Source organism: Lygodium microphyllum, chromosome 9 (assembly GCF_053477565.2).
Source record: "Lygodium microphyllum isolate KBCC chromosome 9, Lygodium_microphyllum_v1.1.10, whole genome shotgun sequence".
Lineage (NCBI taxonomy): Eukaryota > Viridiplantae > Streptophyta > Polypodiopsida > Schizaeales > Lygodiaceae > Lygodium > Lygodium microphyllum.
In genome coordinates this window covers 151,630,540-151,651,737 of record NC_141143.1, presented here as the reverse complement: position 1 = coordinate 151,651,737, position 21,198 = coordinate 151,630,540, and the positions used below count along the sequence as shown (strand labels likewise).

General features: G+C 41.5%; 1 protein-coding gene across 3 annotated transcripts in view; it reads left to right on the top strand.

Annotated features, from left to right (window-relative positions):
• The window catches only part of LOC148031722 (uncharacterized), a 69,762-nt gene that overhangs the window by 1,821 nt on the left and 46,743 nt on the right, over positions 1–21,198 (top strand). The gene's annotated exons all lie outside the window — the stretch shown is intronic.

The following is a 21,198-nucleotide window of genomic DNA, read 5'->3' as shown; positions in this document are numbered from 1 at the left end:
TGATTGTCTATGATGCTTCTTGTTTGGATCTAGGCACCCAAGTGAGAAGCCTGAGATGCAGCATCTGCACTCCATCTTCAACAAGGTCCTCTTGTTGTTTCTTGCAGTGTATGTTAGCATTCAATCAAATATGGTGATTCATCTCTAAAACTGCTGGATTTGGCTCTATTGGTACCTATTAGTAATGCAATTGGTATGCAAAACCAATGGCAAATAGATCTTCCAGTGATCCCGTGGCTGTGGCATTAGTTCGTTAATGGTTTCCCTTCGGTAGACCAATGATTGAGTTTGTGACAATATCCTCTCAATTGTTGTGAGAATGGATTGGAGATGACGAAACTTATAGCCTTTTGTGTGCCTTGCTTAGACCACAATTATTAGGTTGTGCATATGTGAATGCATTGTCTGAAGAGAACTCTTTGCTTAGATTTACAAGAATGGATTGTATTTTGTGCTAGTGGCACGTGGGTCACAATGACATTATTGCAAAGTAGAAAGCGCTACATCACTACAATTAGTGGCTAGTTTTGACATATTATGTAACATTGGAGTTGTGTGAGCCTTGACTAGGTTTGTTTATTGCCAATGAGCTATCAAATATTTAGTCTATGAGCGCACTCCACTTTGAAGGTGGGGACTGAAGTCTTACTACTTATTACACTAGTTTTTGAGCGAAGCTTAGTCTAGAAGAAGAGTTTTTAGTTGTATGGAGATGGGTCCTGCACTAAAAATTAGTGTGCATTGGGCCTTGGCATATGATTTGTATGTTCCAGAGATTTTCATTCTCAAATAGATGAGCAAGCAAGTATTTCAGTAGGACTAAGTAGATGCTGTTTGAGGTAGTACATGGGTGCTTAATTAGCACACCTTTAACAATGCATTGGAGGTTGCTAGGTATAGAAACTGCAGGTTGGATCGCCTTGACCTTTTGGTGGTTCCTTATGTGGCCCTTATCTATTCTTGATAGACCGTGGAACAACACAGCCATGGATTTTATCTTTGATCTTCCTAGGACACCTACTGGGAATGATGGCATATGGACCATTAATTGTAGGTCTAGCAAATAGGCTCATTTTATTGCGGTGAGGAAAAAGATAACTGTGAATCACATGGCAAGATTGTTCATGCAAAATATCTTTAAATATCATGGCATGCTATCGTTTATTGTGAGTAGTAGAGATCCTTGCATGATGAGTCTCTTTTGGAGAGGCATTTTGAGAATATGGGTACTACCCTAAAGTTCTCATCTTCTTTTTATCCATAGATAGATGGGCAGTTGAAGAAGCAAATGCTATTGTTTTAGATATTTTGAAATGCTATGTGTCTGAGCATAAAACAAAATGGAAATAGTTTTTGCCTCTTGTGGAATATGCTTATAACACATTGCACAATTCCACTGGGAAGACATTGTTTGAGATTGTGGAAGGGGGGAAGAAAGTCCCACCCGTTTTGCATACAAAAGATAAGATCTTTGAGACTGACAAGTAGGTTGAGAGTTTGGATGAAGCTTATGCTAAGTAAAGATAGCTCTCCAAAAGACTCAAGCAAAACAAAAGAAAATAGTTGATTTTCCTAAACTTAGCATGAGGTATTATGGGTGAAACTAGCCTTCCTTCCTTGGATGGGTGGTGGACAATGGATACTGTGTTGGTCTCAAAATTGGCGGCTCTTAGTATTCCTTTAACTTAATTGAAGAAGAAGTTGATGTACACTGGGATTTTTCCAATCTCTTTTGATATTTCAACTTCCCTTGTTGTCCCAAATGAACAAGTCTTTAATTTGATTTGCCCCTTGATTCAGGCATCAAATGGCCTTTACCCACTTTTATGGAGATGGAAAATCCCCCAAATTCATTGATCCGCTGGTCCCTCCAACATGAATTTGACTGAAAATAGCTTATATTCTATTGAATCCAAGTCTTGGAGCTTTCAATTTTTGGCACGCTTCTCGAGGTTGCTGCTAAACCCTAATTTCTATTGCAAATTAGGGTTTACAATAGGAAAATCTGAAATTTCTCAACCTCTGGTGATCTCAATGCAGTTATTTTTGGAGCAAGTCTGTAGAAAGGCTGGGAGATGAGAGAAAATGCCGAGGAGGGAGTAAATTTAGACTTTTTTCGCAAAGAACTGAAGAAAATCAATCATTTACTGTTGCTACTTAATCTCTACAGCTTGTAGATGCTATTGCTTGCTGCAGATTGGTCTTCTTGTGCCCTTGGTTGCCTCAGAAGGTCTTCCAATGGTTGCAGATCAGACCAGCAACATCTCCTCTTTCTCTCTTGTAGGCTAAATGCACTAAGATGTCTCTCTCCAACCTCCAAAGTTGTTTTCCAGACTTGCATGGGCATTTTTGACAAGTGGTAGCCTTTTCAAATAGTTTTCCTAGCATTATCTATAATTATATATTAATTTTTAGTCTTTAAATACTAAAAATTAATGTAGTAATTATTTTGGTTTTCAAAGAAATAATTTGACTTATCTATAATTAAATTGGCTAGGCAACTTCCATTTCCAAGTATCTTTGCGTCATCTTGACTATTAAATTGGTGTTAGGTACCATTAAACACTACTTCTCTAGTGTTACCAATTGACACTTATGGCTAAATAAATGACCTAGGCCAACAATTGATACTAGATATCACCAAGTGTTTGTGCAACATAACTTATAGTAACTTTTGCCTTTGATATCCCACTATTTTCTCGGGTCCTAGGCTCGTAAATTTACTCTAACCCTAGCTACATCTCACACTGTAACAATTACTTAACCACGTGATTAAAAATTAATCCATATGTTAATTGAGGTTTCAAAAATACATGTCTTCATGACAATGAGTCTTTCTAAGTGTTGCAAAGTATCAATGAGGTGGCTTACAGATCAAACCTATCTGATCACTGGAAGATTTACAATGTTTTTTATGTGAGTCTTTTTAGGCTTCTTCTTGGTGATAGGCTTGACGGTATCAATGATGAGATGTAGCCAAAGGTTGAGAAACTTGATGAAATCTTGGTTCCTGAGGAGATATTGACACATAAGGAAAGGAAGGTCAAGGGTAAAGTCTCACTTTGCTATTTGGTGAAGTTTCAGAATTATGCACCTCTTGATGCAAAATGGATAGAGGAGGATGATTTCATAGAATCATCTCATTTGTTACAATGTTATCTTGATACTTTTTAGTAGGAGCCGGCTCCGGTTTGGGTCAATTAGCTGGGTTCAGTTAGGCCCAACAGAGTGTAGATTTGGAGCATTGTATGATGCTCAAGAGAGAAGTGGTGCTTCTACCTTTTTAGTACATATATGCTCTAGTATCTAGAGGTTGTTTGAAGATCTTTCAGATTTCATACATGTATTTCTATGATTAGTCTACTAGATACTTGTGTTTTTATAGTTATGTTTAGTTATTTACCAGTGAAGTGAATACTATTTTCATAGTTGTGATTGATGGTATACTAGTGTAGTAACTATCGTCTTTTAAAAAAAATATACATTGCCAGAATATAGTGTAGTATCAACATGCTTAGTTACATTGAAATATGTATGGATAATTGTATATGGCTGTATATGCAATAACAATAGTGTGCTTGGTCACTTGAAAACATGTATAAACAACTATACGTTGACAATGTATGTAGTAATGGTAGTATGCTTGGTTGTTGGAAAACATGTATTGGTTATTTAGTACACTCTGTTGGATCTTAACTGTTTGTAATCGAGGTCACTTGCGATTTTTCAAGTGGGGGGTATATCACCAAAATGAGAAATGAACTTAATAATTTAAAACTACTTTACAAAGATTTTTAATTGAAATAAACTTTAATTCTGGTATCCCTAGCTCGACATGATGACCATTGCACTGTCTATGAAGGATTTGACTCTGGGGCTGGCGGTGGACAAGTGTATGGGCCATGTGGTACATGGCTAGGACTAAAGGAATAATATGCAATGTGAAACATTCATTAAATTAAAAATTTGCACCTTAGAATCGAGTTACATTGAAAGTTTCGCCCAATAAGTAGCTCACTTAGGGCACTTAAGTTATTAAGCAGACCTTAACTAAAGTTTCACCTAGTGAGCAACTCACTTATGATTAATGACTAAGTCATTAATTAGCCCTTAATAAAAAATGTGATATGATTAAGGAGCAGTTGGTTACTTATTTAAAAAGCTCATCTTGGCTATTTGGGGTTGCTTGTCTCTCATTTGGAGTAATCCAAGTTTGGAGATACTCCATCTTCTCTCTCATTTGGAGCAATCCAGCTTTGGAGATACCCTCTCTTCTCTTTCTTGCTGCAGAAAATTGCAGATTTCAGCTATGGAATGAGCTTACAGCATAGATAGATTGCAGATAACAATCAATTTTTCTTTTCTTGGAATGGGGATTCTATTGGGTAGTCTCATAACTCCATATACAATAAGACATGCTACTATTTTTGAGCTAAATATCAGATAAACAGATTATGACCGCACTATGGGCTGAGATCCTCTCTTCTTCTTTGAGATCTCAAGCCTAGTGCACTTTCAGGGTAATTTTGTCATGAAGAAAGTGACATTCTCACAGTTTCATTGTGAGAAATCCCCCCTGTTTGGGAGAAGAATAGTGTGGAACTGCATGGGGACTATGCAAGAGAGTTATCTTAGCAAATGCTCTGCGAAATTAGGCTCAAATGTTTGTTGTCATTTTTAGGGTTTGGCAGGTTGAAGTGTTTATTCACATGGGGACTCTATTGGGCAGCCTCATAACTCCATATACAACAAGGCATGCTCCTATTTTTGAGCTAAACTTAAAAAAAAAAGTTATGATGGCACTATGGGTTGATATCCTCTTTTCTTCTTTGAGATCTCAAGCCTAGTGCACTTCCTAGGCAAATTTCTCATGAAGAAAGCAAAATTCTCAAAGGTTCATCGCGAGAAAACCCTTGTTTGTGAGAGAAACAGTGTGGGATTGTATGGGGACTGTGCAAGAGAGTTATCTTAGCAAATGCTCTGCGAAATTGGGTTTAAATGCTTGCCGTAATTTTTAGGGTTTGGCAGGCTGAAGTGTTCATTCGCAATTTTGAACGCTCTACAGTTGGTTGAAGACCAGCAGTGAAGGTGTCAAGGCCATTGTGCACTCGTGGATCAGTTATGTTGCGAGAAATTGCTGAAATACAACCATTTGCAACCAATTTTGAGCATATTTCAGTAATCTATAAAAATATCGGAAGGGGGGCTAAGCTTTGGGGCCAATAAGTGTCAATGTGTGGTGTAGCACTCTAGCTCTAAAGGGTATTTTACTACCTTTGGTGGCGGATCTTGGAAGGTCCACAAAGGCTCTATGCGCATTGATAAAGGTAGCAAAAAGAAAATTTTGTATTATTTGCATTGTAAAGTATTACCTGGAAAGTTCTTGATTGTGGTTGAAGTTCATTCATAGATGGAACTTTGGCACAAAAGACTTAGCCATATGAGCCAAAAGGGTCTTTAGATTCTCTCATCTTTAGAGAGATTTGATGTAAAAGGCTCTGGTCTTGAATTTTGTAATGATTGCAATTATCGAAAACATGTGAAGTCTCCTTATTACTGTGGTGTTGTTAAGAAGTCCAATGCTCTCGATTTATTACACTTTGATGTGTGCACTATGCTTGCTATTTTATATGGGGGTGCACGGTACTTTGTTACTTTTATTGATGATTTTAGTAGAAAGTCATGGGTATATATGATAAAGAGCAAAAAGAAAGTGTTGGATACTTTTAAAAGGTTTCATGCTTTTGCTACCACACAGAAATGACTCAAGTTAAAAGCTATAAGAACGGATAATGGGGGTGAGTATGTTTCTAATGAGTTCAAAAAGTTTTGTGAGATACATGGTATTAAGAGGGAGTTGACAGCCCCTTATAATCTTGCTTTAAATGGCGTGGCTGAAAGATATAATCGCACACTTTGTGAGAGAGTCAGATGCATGTTGTCCACAGCTAATCTCCCGTAGTGGTTTTGGGGAGAGGCTCTTAAAATTGCAGTTTATGCTTGCAATTGCTCTCCAAATCATACATTGAAAAATGGTATTCTTGAAGAGGTTTGGTTTGGCAAACTTGCTTCATGTGACCATTTGCATGTCTTTGGTTGTGATGCCTTTGTGCATGTACCTGTAGATCAGAGGGCCAAACTAGACTTGAAATCTATCCAAGGCATCTTCATGGAATATGGAGATAAGGGAGAGATGAGTTATAGAGTTTGGCTTTCTCAGGGCAGGAAGATAGTACGTAGATGAGATGTAGTATTTAATGAGGCAAAGTTGTTGAAACATGGCACACAAGGTGACCTTGACAAAAAGAAAGTCGAATTTCAGCATGAACAGCTAGCCATTCAGCAGCCGTTAGTTGAAGATTTTGTCCCTTTTGATGCTGAAAATGAGTAGCAACCCATTGTACTACAGCTAGAAGATAATGGACAGCAAATAGATGGATAGAATGGAATAGGACATCAAGAAGAACATGCTGAATATAGGTTACAGCAGCATGAAAATGCTGAATATCAGCAACCTGGTGATGATGTGCACGTCCGTGAGGATGTAGGCCCATTGCTCGACAATACAAATCATCGGGTAAGAAGGTCTACACGTGTCAGAAGCAGCCACAGAGGTTTCAGCCATCTTTGGATTGCATTTTGTTGATTGATGAGGGTGAGCCTTTGACATTTAGAGAGGCACAGTCATGTGAAAACAAGAGAAAGTGGGAGCTTGCTATGCAAAAAGAGATGAAGTCTTTGTATGCAAATAACACTTGGGAGCTTGCTATGCAGAAAGAGATGAAGTCTCTGTATGCGAATAACACTTGGGAGCTTGTATCTTTGCCCAAGGATAGGAAAGCTATCCCTAATAAATGGGTTTACAAAGTGAAATGTATTGATGGGAAACCCAAGTACAAGGCACGGTTGGTTGCTAAGGGCTATACGTCTTTTCACCAGTGGTGAACATGATTGCTCCGTGTTTCGTTTGCTCTCATTGCATCCTTGGATTTAGGGTTGGATCAGATGGATGTGAAGACTACTTTGCTTCATTGTGTCCTGTAAGAAGAGCTGCACATGAAACAACGAAAAGGTTTTGCCATTCTATGGAAAGAGCATTTGGTTTGTAAGCTGAAACACAGCTTATATGGGCTGAAACAAGCCCCTAGGCAATGGTGCAAAAAGTTTGATATCTTCATGCTCAGCCATGGATTTAAATGCAGTCATGCAGATCACTGCTTATACATTAAAGGGCTGATGATGGAAGTCTTATTGTGCTGGTCTTATATGTGGATGACATGTTGATTGCAGGAAAGCATAAGAGTACTTTGAATGCTCTTAAAAGGCAGCGAAGTTGAGCCTTCTCTATGAAAGTTTTGGGGGCAGTTGGAACAGATTTTAGGCATGCACATTAAAAGAGATAAGAGGGTAGTACTTCTTGTTTCTCTTACAAGACAAGTACATTAGTAAAGTACTTAATAGGTTTAGTATGACTGATGCTAAGCCCCTTGGTGTGCCTTTACTGCCACATACAAAGCTTAGCAAAGTTGATTGCCCAAAGGATGTAGTTGCTAGTGCTATGAAGGACATACCTTATGTATTAGCTTGTGGATCTTTAATGTATGCTATGGTCGCGATGTGCCTTGATATTGCTCATGTAGTGGGAATTGTTAGTCAATTCATGTCTAACCTTGGTAAGCCACATTGGAAAGCAGTGAAATGTATTTTCGGATACTTAAAAGGTACACAAGAGAACTGTATATGCTATAGAAAGGGTACACTAGAGTTGCGAGGATTTTGCGATTCGGACATGGCAAGAGATCTTTGACACTAGAAAATCTACTAGTGGGTATGTCTTTACTTTGGTTGGTTCTGCTATCTCTTGGTGTTCAAGGTTGTAGAAAATTATGACACTAAGTACTATAGAGAGGGTGAATATACTTTAGCCACATAAGCTTTTGAGAAAGCTATTTGGCTTGGCTGTTTCGTCAAGGATTTTGGTCTTTCTTCATGTACTCTAGAGCTTGGATGTGATAGCTAGAGTGGAAGATGAAGATCTGCTGTATAAGGTGTGCTGTATACAAAGATATGCAGATATATACACAGGCACAGTGCGCGGGACTGTGTGTCTCCACCTCGACGATGCAACTTGCTGTCCACCTCGAAGTATGCTGCAGTCTGCACGAATCTCCAGCCTGAAATCTGCAAACACAAGTGGGAACAATGTACAGATTGCCGGCTATAAATAGCCAAGAATAATGCGATCAAATATGGCCGGTCGGCTGCATTAAATGCAGCCAACTGATACGGATCTGTTCGACTGTACCAGATTGCCACGTGGCAGCTGACGTGGCACGTGACGTAGCTGCCTGCTCTGCCAGGGGATGACTGACAATCGCTAACACCCCTCTTAGAGCCTGGATGGGGCAAAAGCCTGAGGGATTTGGCATGTCTTCGAAGTAGAGCCTGGGGAAGCGCCTTCGTAAACAAATTTGCAAGATTGTCCTCCGTCTTGCAGTACTCCAGGGCTATGGTCTCATCCAGAAGCTTCTCCCTGATGAAGTGGTACTGGATCTCTATGTGCTTCGTCCGGGCATGGAAAACAGGATTCTGTGCCAAGGCAATGCAACTCTCATTGTCGCATCGCAGAAAAGTAGGACGAGTCTGGGGGCATCCAAGCTCCTCCAATAATCTCTGAAGCCACATAGCCTCACATGTGGTGGAAGACGCGGCCCGATACTCCACCTCAGTAGACGAAAGGGCTACCGTGGGCTGCTTCTTGCTACTCCATGAGATAACACCTGCACCCAAGGTAAAACAGTAGCCTGTAGTAGACCGCCTGTGGTCCACATCGCCAGCCCAATCCGAGTTGCTCCAACTTGCAAGTACAAGATCTGAACCACCTGTGCCTGCTGGATAATGAATCCCTAAGTCAGAGGTTCCCCTCAAATACTGAAGTATCCACTGGGCAGCCTGCCAATGCACCGTCGGAGGTTCACTCATGAACCCTGCCAAGAGACCAACAGTAAAACAAAGATCAACACGAGTGTTGAGGAGCCAAATCAATGATCCAATCAACTGACAGTAGCAGGAAGCATCCGCCAAGGGAGAATTTGAATGTGAAGTGGCCTTCCAGTTCGGATCCATAGGAGTAGAAATGGTCCGACAATCCTCCATCGCAAAAGAAACCAAGAGCTCTTATACATATCTTTGCTGAGAGATGAAAATCCCCCTCTGAGACTGATAAATCTCATGGCCCAAGAAGAAGTGGAGTAGACCCAAGTCCGTCATCTCGAATGCCTGATGTAAAGCTGCCTTCGTCTCTTTGACCTTCTGTGCATGATCACCTGTGATAATCAAATCGTCAACATACAACACAAAAAGCACACAACCAGCCTCAAAAGTGTGTACATAAAGTTGCGGATCGGCCTTGGAGCGCCGATATCCCAACTGTGACTGAAGGAACGAGCCAATCTTCTTGTTCCATGCACACGGAGCCTGCTTGAGGCCATACAAGGCCTTCTTTAACCTGTAGACTTGCCCATCTGAAGATCCAAAGCCAGGAGGGTGCTCGACATAGATCTCCTCCTTCAAATCGCCATTGAGGAAGGCCGACTTCACATCCAACTGGTAGACCGCCCATCTCCTATGGCCAGCCAAAGCAAGAACAGCTCGAATAGTCGCCATACGAGCAGTGGGGGCAAAAGTATCATGACAATCAATCCCGAGGCGCTGTGCAAAACCTTTAGCAACAAGGCGAGCCTTGTGCTTGTCCAAAGAACCATCGCTAAGGTACTTGGTCTTGAAGACCCATTTGACGCCAATCACCTTCTTATGCGAGGGGCGAGGCACGAGAGACCAAGTGCCATTCCTCTCAATAACCTCCAACTCGGCTTCCATAGCTTTCTTCCATGGTGCGGACTGTAAAGCCTCCTTTACAGAGGTGGGCTCTCGATCCTGCATAACACGGGTCATCAAACAATAGTTAGAGCAAACAAGCTCCGTAGAATGTGCATGGTGCCTCCGTGACTGTCACGGACCATCCTGCGGTCCCCACTCCTCAGGGACCCCCTCGATCCCTGAATCTCGGAGTGTGTCACGGGCCCAACAAGGAGGAGGTCGGACCTCTTCTCGTCGCTCTCCATCAGCTGAAGACTTTGGGATATCCACCGGTGGTAACTCCTCGGGGGTGACCGGTGGAACAGTAGACTCTGTATCGGAAACAGAATCGGAATCAAAAGGCGCTGGCTCCAAAGGAACTGTCTCGGGAGCCCAACTCCCCCCTGGATCTCCAAGAACGGAATGCTCCTCACCCGTTGCTATGGTCGGAACCTCCACGAACCGCACATCTCGACTGGTGTACACATCTCACTTTATGGGATTATACAAAGTATAGCCTTGGGACTGAGAGCTGTAGCCAGCGAACACCTGTCTTCGGGAAGCCGCTTCAAATTTATCACGATGAGTCTTGGGAATGGGAACATAGGCATCACACCCAAAAACCCTAAAATAAGAAACATCGGGCTTAGTCCCAAAGTAAGCCTCAAAAGGTGTCATCCCATCAACAGCCGAAATGGGGGATCGGTTGAGGATGTGAACTGCAGTAGCCACAGCCTCGGCCCACAGAAACTGAGGTGTCTGTCGGTGCTCCATCATGGTGGACGCCATCTCGATCACACTTTGGTTCTTCCGTTCAAGAATGCCATTTTCTTGAGGAGTGTTGGTGTTAGCAAACTCTTGGTGAATGCCTTTATCTGCACAAAAATGAGCAAACTCATTAGAAACAAATTCACCACCCTTGTCGGAGCACAAGGTCTTCAATAGCCGGCCCGATCGGTTCTCCTCAAAGAGAAGCCAATCCTTGAAGTGGGAGAAAGCCTCCGACTTCAACGCCAAGAAATAGGCCCAAGTCATCCTGTTGTAGTCATCTACGACCAACATGAAGTACGAGCTCCCTTTCAAGGACTCGTTCCGCATAGGGCCACAAAGATCCGTAGATACAAGCTCCGTCGGGGAAGTAGACCGCCGCAAAGCTTTGTTGGGAATCGCATCCCTATGTTGCTTCTCACAAATGCAGGAGACGCATGGTTGCTGGCTCACCACTATGTCCGGCAACCCTCGAACAAGCTGTCCACGAGACGCCCTCCGAAGATAATCATAGTTTAGGTGACCAAACTGAGCATGCCATAGCTCGGACTGTGTCTGAGAGGTAAGAAGAAGAGTAGGGAGAGCGGTAGAAGACGTAAATTTGTAGATGCCGTTCTCCTCATATCCTGATGAGAGAACTTGCCGGGATCCACGATCAAGGACTGGTACCAAATCACTGTCAAACTCCACCGAAAGTGTGAACAAATCTTATGAACCAAAAGTAGATGATACCCTAAACCTAGCACATGCAACACCTCTGAGGTATGGGTACCACCACGTCCATCTGGAATAAGCTGCATCTCACCCCGGCCTGCAATAGACATCGAAGAGCTATCTCCGATGAGAATCTGCCCACGCGAAGGTCGCAACTGGGCAATACCAACTTATGAAGGAGTCATGTGCCGGGAGGCACCACTATCTACGATCCACTCTCGAGCCTGGGGGGCTGTCATCGCAGCATCAGAAGCCTTCGGTGTAGAGTCCTCAATGACTACTAGATGAAGAAATGCAGTTGCTGAGGGTGCAGCCACCGCTCCAGAATCCTTCGAGTTCTTCTTGTTGGTGTCCTTTTTGTCTTTGTCGGGGCAATCCTTCTTCCAATGGCCGGTCTTACCACAAATATGGCATGTGGATTCTTTTTCCTTGTCCTTCTTTGACTTGTTGTCCTCCTTCTTCTTCTTTTGGTCCTTCCCCTTCTTTTGAGAGGCTTGACCTGTCAAAGCTTCCGACTTGGAAGCATGCTGTCCCTTTAGTTGTTCCTCTTGGTCCAAGACTATAGGAACCAGCTCTTCCCACGGAAGAGTAGACTCACACCCTGAAGCAATAAGAGCGGAGTAAAAAGCACTGAATCCTGGCGGCAACTGGGACAAGAGTGTGATCGCCATGTCTTCGGAGGAAATTGGCTTCCCCGCATTCTGAACCTGCATCTGAAGCTGTCTAAGCTTGTTGATGTGCTCCCGCAATGAAGAAGACTTGTTCACGGACAAGGTCCGCATTTGCACCTCCAAAGAAACCCTCTTCATAAGGGTCATCCGGTTATACATCTGGTCAAGCTCCAGCCATATCTCTCGAGCCACCGTCAAGTGCTCAATGTGGGTTATGACGGCTGTAGTACAAGACAGAAAAAGAAAGGAACGAATCTGGGCATTCAGTTTGTCACAGTGAGACTGCGCCTTGGCCAACTCTGCACGAGCATTGGAAGAGAGTTTGGACTCATCTCTCACCGAGGGCCGGTCGATCTCCTCCTATACAAGCTCTACCAAATCGTAAGACTCAAGGATGGCCAACATCATCACGCGCCAGATGCAGTAATTGTTGCCATCGAGCTTTTGATCTGAGGGAAGAGCCGGTAAGATAGGCACTTTCTGATCCATGATCGTCTGGAACTCCAAGTCAATCTTTGTAGACTTCTTCACCTGTAATGCCTGTACAAACGCAAAAGCAGCCTCCTCTGACTGTGAAAATGCAGCCTGCTAGGGCTCTTTCTTCTGCGTCCCGAACCTTCTTCACCCGCCGGAGGCGATGAAAAAGTAAAACCTGCACTTGAAAGCTGAAAACACAGCCTTCCTCTTCTTCAAACAGCAGCGAACATCAGCAAATTTACCAACTGGACTCCTTTTCCGTGCGCCCACGCTCGCTTCAGCCTTGTTCCGATGTGCAGCCCTCCCGCTCGCCCTCGAATGCTGGAAACGCAGTCTTGTGTCGCGATGGAATCTCCTCTTCAGGCAGGTTCTTCACTCAGTCAGCCCTTCTTCACTGCTCTGATACCATGTCAGTGCAGTGATACAGAAGCGTGGGACCAAGACTGAGAGAGAGAGTGAACACAGAGAGGAGAGAGAGAGAGACAGTGGAAGATGAAGATCTGCTGTATAAGGTGTGCTGTATACAAAGATATGCAGATATATACACAGGCGCAGTGTGCGGGACAACGTGTCTCCACCTCGACGATGCAACCTGCTGTCCACCTCGAAGTATGCTGCAGTCTGCACGAATCTCGAGCTTGAAATCTGCAAACACAAGTGGGAACAATGTGTAGACTGCCGGCTATAAATAGCCAAGAATAATGCGATCAAATATGGCATTTAATGCAGCCGACTGGTACAGATCTGTCCTACTGTACCGGACTGCCACGTGGCAGTTAATGTGGCACGTGACGTGGCTGCCTGCTCCGCCAGGGGATGACTGACAATCGCTAACACCATGTACGTACCAAACACATAGATATTCGGTACCACTTTATTCAGTAGGTCTTGAATGATGGTCTTGTCACACTGACTAAGATCAAAACCCAAGATAACCCTTCAGATATTCTCACTAAGAGTCTTGCAAAGGCTCAAGATGAGCATTGCGTCCGATTAGTGGGAGTTGATTAGCTTAAAGGTATCACTTCGGAACTTTAAGTGGGAGGTTGTTGGGTGTAAAGTCCCTTCGTCTTCGTGTAAAGTCATAGGGGTATGAACACACCCTTATTTGTACCCTAAGATATAAATATATTCTTTATTCTTTGTGTACCATCACAATTTGGTACACTCATCTTTGCGTTCACTCTCTCTTATTCTCAACACTGTTGCTTCACTTCTGACTCGCACTCCCATTGCGTACTCTTCCCTTAAGGGTGATTGGTGGCAGTGTACGTCTGGCCTTGCCACTGACCCTAATTTTGATTGCCATCACCTTGCCTTCCTTGTTGGGGTTACCCAATCGAGGGGCTGGGGTTTGAGTCTTTGTTTTGATTGTGTGCTTCTTGCCTTTGATGGACACTCCTCATCAAAATGGCCAGCCTTTTGACAGTGTTGGCAATATCATTTTTCTTTGGTACATTTTGCCAGTCAGGTCTTAAGGATGATTGGGAGTCTCCTTGTGTCTCACTAGGTTGGTCTTGGTTTTGAGGTTTGACTTTGATTTTGTCTTTGGTTTTGATTTTGAGTTTTACAACTTAATTATAGCATTAAGTATTTATTGCAAAATTGAAAATATGAATTTACCTATTAATCTTTGGACAATGGATACCCCGGTTGGCCCCAAAACTGGCACCCCTTTTGGTATTTCTTTAGGTTTATTGAAGTAGAAGCTGATCTATAATTGGATTCTCCCAATCCCCTTTGCAATCCAAAGTCCCCTTGTTGTCCAAAGTGACCGACAAGTCTTCAATTTGATTTGCTCCTTGATTCGGGCAATCATATGGCCTTCATCCACATCAAGAAGGGCGGAAATGCCCCAAATTTGATGGCTGGTTGGTCCACCACCTCATTTCAATTGAGAATCATCTTCAATCTTGAATATTTTAGGTCTTGGAGTCTTCAATGTCTAGAAGCCTTCATTAGGCAGCTTGCTAAACCCTAATTTCTGCCGTAATTTAGGGTTTACAGTAGAGAAAACAGAAATTTCTTAGTATCCAAGGGTCCAAATGTTGAGATCTTCGAAGAAAGTTGTGAAATGGTTGGGGAATGAGAGAGAATGCTTAAGAGAGAGAAAATTTAGAGTTTTGTCGCGAGAATTTAGTGAAATTGAATTGTTGACCTAGTTTTTCAGCTCTCTTTAGTCCCAATTCAGCTTTCCCAAACTTGTATGGGCAAGTTTTGCCAAGTGACAGTCTTCTAAATTGAATTTTTAGCATTTTTTACATTATCATATTAATTTTTAGACTGAAAATTAATATAATAATTATTTCAGTGCTCAAAAAAATAGTTTGACTAGCCAATAATTAAATTGGCCAGACCACTTCATCTTCGGAGTGTTCTTGTGTCATTTTTGACCATTAGATTGGCATTAAGTACTATTGAACACCACATCTCTAGTATCACCAACTGACACTTATGGCCAAATAAATGACTTAGGCCAATAATTGGTACTAAATACCACTTAGTATTTATGCAACATAACTAATTGCAACTTTTGCCTTTGACATCCATTGATTCCTTCAAACTCATTAATTTACATTAACCTTAGTTACACCTCACATGTGCAACATTTACTTAAACACGTGATTAAAAATTAATCCACATGTTAAGTGAGGCTTGCAAAAATACATATCCTCATGACATTTGTCTTGTCCATGTTGCCCCTTTTGAGAAGAGACAACAGGAGCCCCTTTGTAGAGGAAGCACTATGAAATTGATCGAACAATCGAGTGTAACACAATAGCTGACACTCAAATTTATGGAATATAGGCATGTGGGCTGTGAGATTATCTCATGCACGAAATGGAAGTATTTTCTAGGTAGCTTATTTAGAAACAATGTGATGTAATCAATAGGGGACTTAAGAGCCCTTGTAGTGGAGAATTTGGTAAGAAGTTGTCAATACTCAGCCAACTTAACCTTAAGGTCATCTGTGTTAGCGATTTTGAAGTTTTGAAGCTTATAGTCGAGATTTATATGATGGCTCCTATCCCGGGCCATATACAGTTAGTCAAGTATTCCTATTGCTTTGATGCTAGATCAAAATGTTGTAGCTATGAGTGGAATTCAAGTAAGAGACCTTGCATTAGCTTGACGATAGTAGAGGCATTTTTGGTTTTCCATGAGCAAACAACCTCTAGTGGAACAAGGTGTAGGTGTGGTTGGGGTTCCAATCCATAGACAAGGTTCCACAAGTTCTGCGAGTCAAGAACATGCCTCATCAGATTTAACTTGGTGATATAATTAGACCCATTAAAGCGAGTGTTGACAATGAATGCATGCTTAGTTGATGAGGACAAAGAACTATGAGGTGTTGGACTATATGGAGGATATGATAGTAAGGATAAGAGGTGGGGAATAGAGTGGATAGGTAGAAAATGTCAGAGAGGGATCCACAAGTACTTGTGGAGCATGCATAGGGACTCATCAAACTTTGCGCAACTGTTTGCTGAGGTTGAGTAGCATAACCAAATAGCCCACTGAGAATTGCCATGGAGATAGTGTGGTATCAATTGGTTGGTACTTGGGTAAGCAGGGGTAGGGATCCCATGTTGGGAGTAGCCCAAAGATGCGTAAGGGGGAGGTTGAGCCTCCCCAAAGGTGCATGAATACCACTCCGAATTAAAGGTAGAGAGGTCCTAAAGGTTGTGCCTATGTTTGAAGAACCCCTTGGTATGGTTGTGCAATGATAGGTCGTGTTTGACATGGAAAGGTGAATGGTGTGAACAGTAAAGGTGATGCAGTGGAAGATGTGGGTGGGGTGGGTGGGTTTTGAAACTTGGTGTGAATAATGACGAAGATTCATTAAACTGATTTTGATTGGAAGATGAAAATTGAAATGATAATGATAGTGTAGAATGTATAGAAAAAGAAATACCATACTCATTTTGACTTTGAGAAGCAAAATTCAAAGGAAAAAGAAAGCAGAAGAGTTACCAATCTTTTTCTTATAGCCCTTCTTGTATTAATATACAAAAATGAATCTTCAATGGGATTGTTTTAATGATCAACATATGTCACTCTAGCTTTATCTTGATCTTTACCATAATGGTGCAAAGGCGGTAAACTTCTATGTGACAATGAGAGTTGTATAGACTTGGCTAGGAATCTTGTATTTCATGCGAGGATGAAGCGTATCCAGATACTATATCACTTCATTTGTGACAAGATCTTGGATGGGACCATTTAATGTGAAGTATTGTAAGACAAAGGATAATCTAGCAAATTTGTTTACCAAGGCACTTTCTCAGGCTATTTTTCATCAGCGTTTTGAGATCCTTGAGTCTTATGCTGTGCCCAGGATGTGAGAGGGGGTGTTAGAGATCTGGTCACCTCTAGTATAGGGCAGTAGACTTGGACAGGATAGTTTAGGCACCATCACTATGCATATGAGCGAGTTGGATAAGCAAGCTAGGATTTCAATCTGCCAGACTTCATCAATACGTATGGAAAGTTGCAATCTGGTGCATTGCATATAGATGAGGCATTTGTGCATAATATGGATGAGGTTCGGATGCCACAACTCCATCCTCTCACACTCCCCCTTGGCATTGGACAGTCATGAGGGATGCCGCCACCACTAGGGCTAGAAGGTAGAAAAGACTTGTGCAGCCTTAGTGAAACATCCACTTAGAATCCAACATGGACACGAGATACAATATAAGATATATCCACATATATAAAGGGATCAGGGTTGTGACCTTTGATAGTGTTCGATTAGTACTATCCGATACTAGTACGGTACTAATAAATCTTGGACCTACATCTGATGATACACTCGATTTTTTAAAACATATAATTCAAAGTCTATATTTGGAATTAAAACATAAATTTAGAGACTTTACTCAAAGGTAGGTGCAAAAGAGAGTTGAAATAAGACTTAAGACTCCAAAGTACAAGATGAAAACTCTATTATGATCCAAGTCGGCAATCTCACACAAAAAAGGTATACAAAAATGGATCATGTGACAAAGATGATCAATCTCATATGACATATGGAACCGGAAACTTTATTATGATCCAAGTTAGCAATCTCATACAAAAAAGGTATACAAGAATGGATCATGTGACAAAGATGATCAATCTCATATGACATAGGCTCTAGAGTCTAAGTATTCATATCCCTCTTAGCATTAGAGCTAGAAGCATCCTTGTTGGCACTAGAGTAGTCATCACCCTTCTCAACAAAATCACACTCACTAAGTACATTGCTCTTCTTATCATACTTGAGCTCTCTTAGCTTTACATAAGAGGTAGTGAAATTGGACTTCCTCCTCAGATAGGGTGGTAATAACTTGATTAAACACTAATTATAGCAAGCATAAAATTCAAGTAAATTAAAAATGCACACTTTACCACTTTAATCTTGGACATTGGACACTTACTTGGGTCCAAAATTGGCGCCCATATTTTTTTTAAAATTGTCACGTGCTAGGTAAATTTTGATGTTATATAGGAATAGAGGACCATTTCCTCTCACATGCACTCGACAAGTAATCCCAAAGATATATTTGGAAAGAAAATAGGTTTAAACTTGAAAAATCAGTTTAAAAGGATTAAGAGATTAGAGATTTTGTTACAAACTTGCGCAAGAATGCATAAAGCCAGTTTTTGAATGTGGGGCAATTGGTAGCCAAATGACTTCTACTAAAAAAGAGGCTTCATTAATAAATCCCTCTTCCAATAAATTGTGGAAGTGAAAGTGGTGTCACTTTGATCACTATAGTTTATGAGCTCTTGGAGGAAGGTACCATGGTGCTCTTCTGTCCTAAGGCCTTCGGAAGAAAGACATTATGATTGACAAGAATATTGACATCCATAAAGAAAGAGGGCTTCTTGAATATGGGATGCAAAAGTGCTGTGAACCCATGAATTGATAGCTTCATCCACCTTATCATTTCTTTGTAAAAAAGAGAATATCATCTCTCTTTGATATGGTGCCCAAGATGCTACTAGAAAGATATAAGAGAGAAATTTATAGGGGGGGATAGGGGGTAGATCATTCTTGGATGGTGGAAAGGGAGAAAGTGAGACAATGTGTGTCACGGGGATGTGAAAAATTTTAGATGCTTTAATCTTGCTACTAACATTGGATTAATTTAATAATCAAATGTGCAAGGTTGTAAAACACATGTGATGCACATGGTTGATTGCCAAGGACCTCGAGGAGTCGGTGGATGTCAAAGGCAAAAGTTGTGACAAGTTATGCTAGTTGGGCTTTGACTGTTAATTGGTGTTAATTTTGACCTTGAGACACTTGTTTAGTCATTAATTGTCAGTGGTGACACTAGGGATTTGACATTAATTAATTAATTAATGCTAGTCTAAGGGTCAACAGAGGTTGGAGACCACTCTAGGTTGCAAATATCCTAGCGAATTTATTTATGGATAGTCACATTTAATTTTGGGCAAGGCTAGAAGGGTTGAAATTAATGTTGAAAGTGGGTTTATAAGGTTGCCACTTGGCACAAATACCCATGTAATTGAGAAAAACGTTTTTTTGGGACAGGTGGAGGGGCATCCAAGGGGTATTCAGCTTGGGGGAGAGGGAGAAGGAGCTGTTGGTCACTTCTTGAGCAAAAGACAGAAATTTGCTGTAGATGGAGAGAGGAGACTGTTAGAGAGCAAGGGGAGAGCAAGGAGAGGCTGTTGATGTGATTTGCAGCCATGAGGGATCAGTCCTACAATATGTGATAGCAGTTTGGATCCCTCTTGGAGCAGATGACAGTAGCCCAAGATCATTTTGGTTCAAATGACAATATACAAGATGAGGTGGTATTTTTTTTTGGTGGTCCTAAGTTGTAGGTGATGGCTTCCATGGTTGTTCGAGCAGGGCAGCAACAGTTTTTTAGTGTTTTTTGCAATGAAACTCTAAAATTTCTCTCTACAGTGTTCTCTCTCATCTCTGAGTCTTTCTATAGCCTTGCTTCAAAGATTAAAACATTGAGATCACTAGAGGCTGAGAAATTTCAAATCTTTGCTGTAAACCCTAATTCGTAGCAGAAACTAGGGTTTAGCAGTAGCCTTAGGAAGTGTGCCAAAAATTGGAAGCTCCAAGCCTTGGATTCGATAGGGTTGAAGTTGTTTTCAGTCAAATTCAAGTGGAGGGACCAGCAAATCAATGAATTTGGGGCTTTTTCCATCTCCATCAAAGAGGGTAAAGGCCAATTGATTGCCCAAATCAAGGGGCAAATCAGGTTGAAGACTTGTGGGTCATTTTAGACAACAATGGGAGTTGGAATATTGAAAGGGATTGGGAAAATCCCATTGTACATCAACTTCTTCTTCAATTAAATTAAAGAAATATTGAAAGGGACGCCAGTTTTGGGGCCAACATTGTGTCCATTGTCTAAGATTGTGAGTTAATTTGCATTTCTCGGTTTTGTAATAAATATTGGTGTTGTATCTAAGTTGTAATTAGGGAATTACCACCTATCCAGGGAAGGAAGGCTAGTTTCAATCAACCAAGGAGATTGTGGAATCTTAGCTTTTACTCAATCCATTAGCAATTAAAGTTAAAGAAATATTAGAAGGGACACTACTTTGGGCCCAACAGGGTGTCTATTGTCCAAGATTATTACGGTAAAGTGTGCATTCCAGTTTATGCTTATTTATTGATTGCTGTAATTAAGTGCTTAATTAAGTATCACCGCCCTATTCGAGAAGAAAGGTTGTTTTTGTGGTTCCATTTTCGGGATACCACCCAATCGTTTGATTTGGTGAGTTTGAGGCACTTGATTTCAAGCCAAAGATTTGTGCTAGTGCTGATTTTTACACTTAGCTAAGTAATTACAGCAAGATGTCTTCATATAGTGAGATGAAATTAAGTAGTGATAATGCCTCTCAGTATGGACATTCTCATGGGGAAGAAGGAAATGCATTGGTTGATCTTTGACAAGGCTTAAATGATGAATAGTAAGCTGAAAATGTTGTTGTTGTGCAAGATGCAAGGCCTTCAAGGCAAAATGAGGCTGATGACCAGGAAGAGGTAGAGGAATTTGATGACCAACAAGATGCAGGGCCTTCAAGGCAAAATGAGGCTAATGACCAGGACAAGAGGAAGAGGAATTTGATGACTAGTTCAAGAATCGGATGAGGACAACAACAAATTTCTTTGTTGCATTGGCAAAGGATCCTCAGTTTGTTCAAGTTTTGAATGTTTCAAAGAATGATAGCAAGGGAAAGTAGAAGAAGCCATCTTCTATACCTTTGGGGTAGCAAGGTGCTTCGAAGGTAGTGCCAAAGCCTTTACTTAAAGCTCCCAAAGAAGCCAATGAAGAGAAACAATTGGTACCTCTACGGGGCTAAGGGCAAGGTGCGCAAATGCAAGGCCATCATGGAAGTGCCAATCCAATGGATTTTGGACAGCCAGGCATGCATGTAATGATGTGGTAGTTGTGATACTTTGGTGATAGCATTTTTTTCATGCGCTGGTTAGACAAGGACCGCATACAGGAATGTATAGCAGAACTCACTATGGTATGCAACAGCCAATGCATAGTGTACAATGCCCAATGTATTCGGGTATGGTTGGAATTGTGCATAATCCTATTTATGGCAGCATTGGTTTGATGCTTGAGGCACAAAGTGGTAGGTTTGGTAATGCAACTTCACCCCTGAATGCTTATGGGGCTCAAGGATGTTGAGCTAAAAATGCATTAGCTTTACTTAA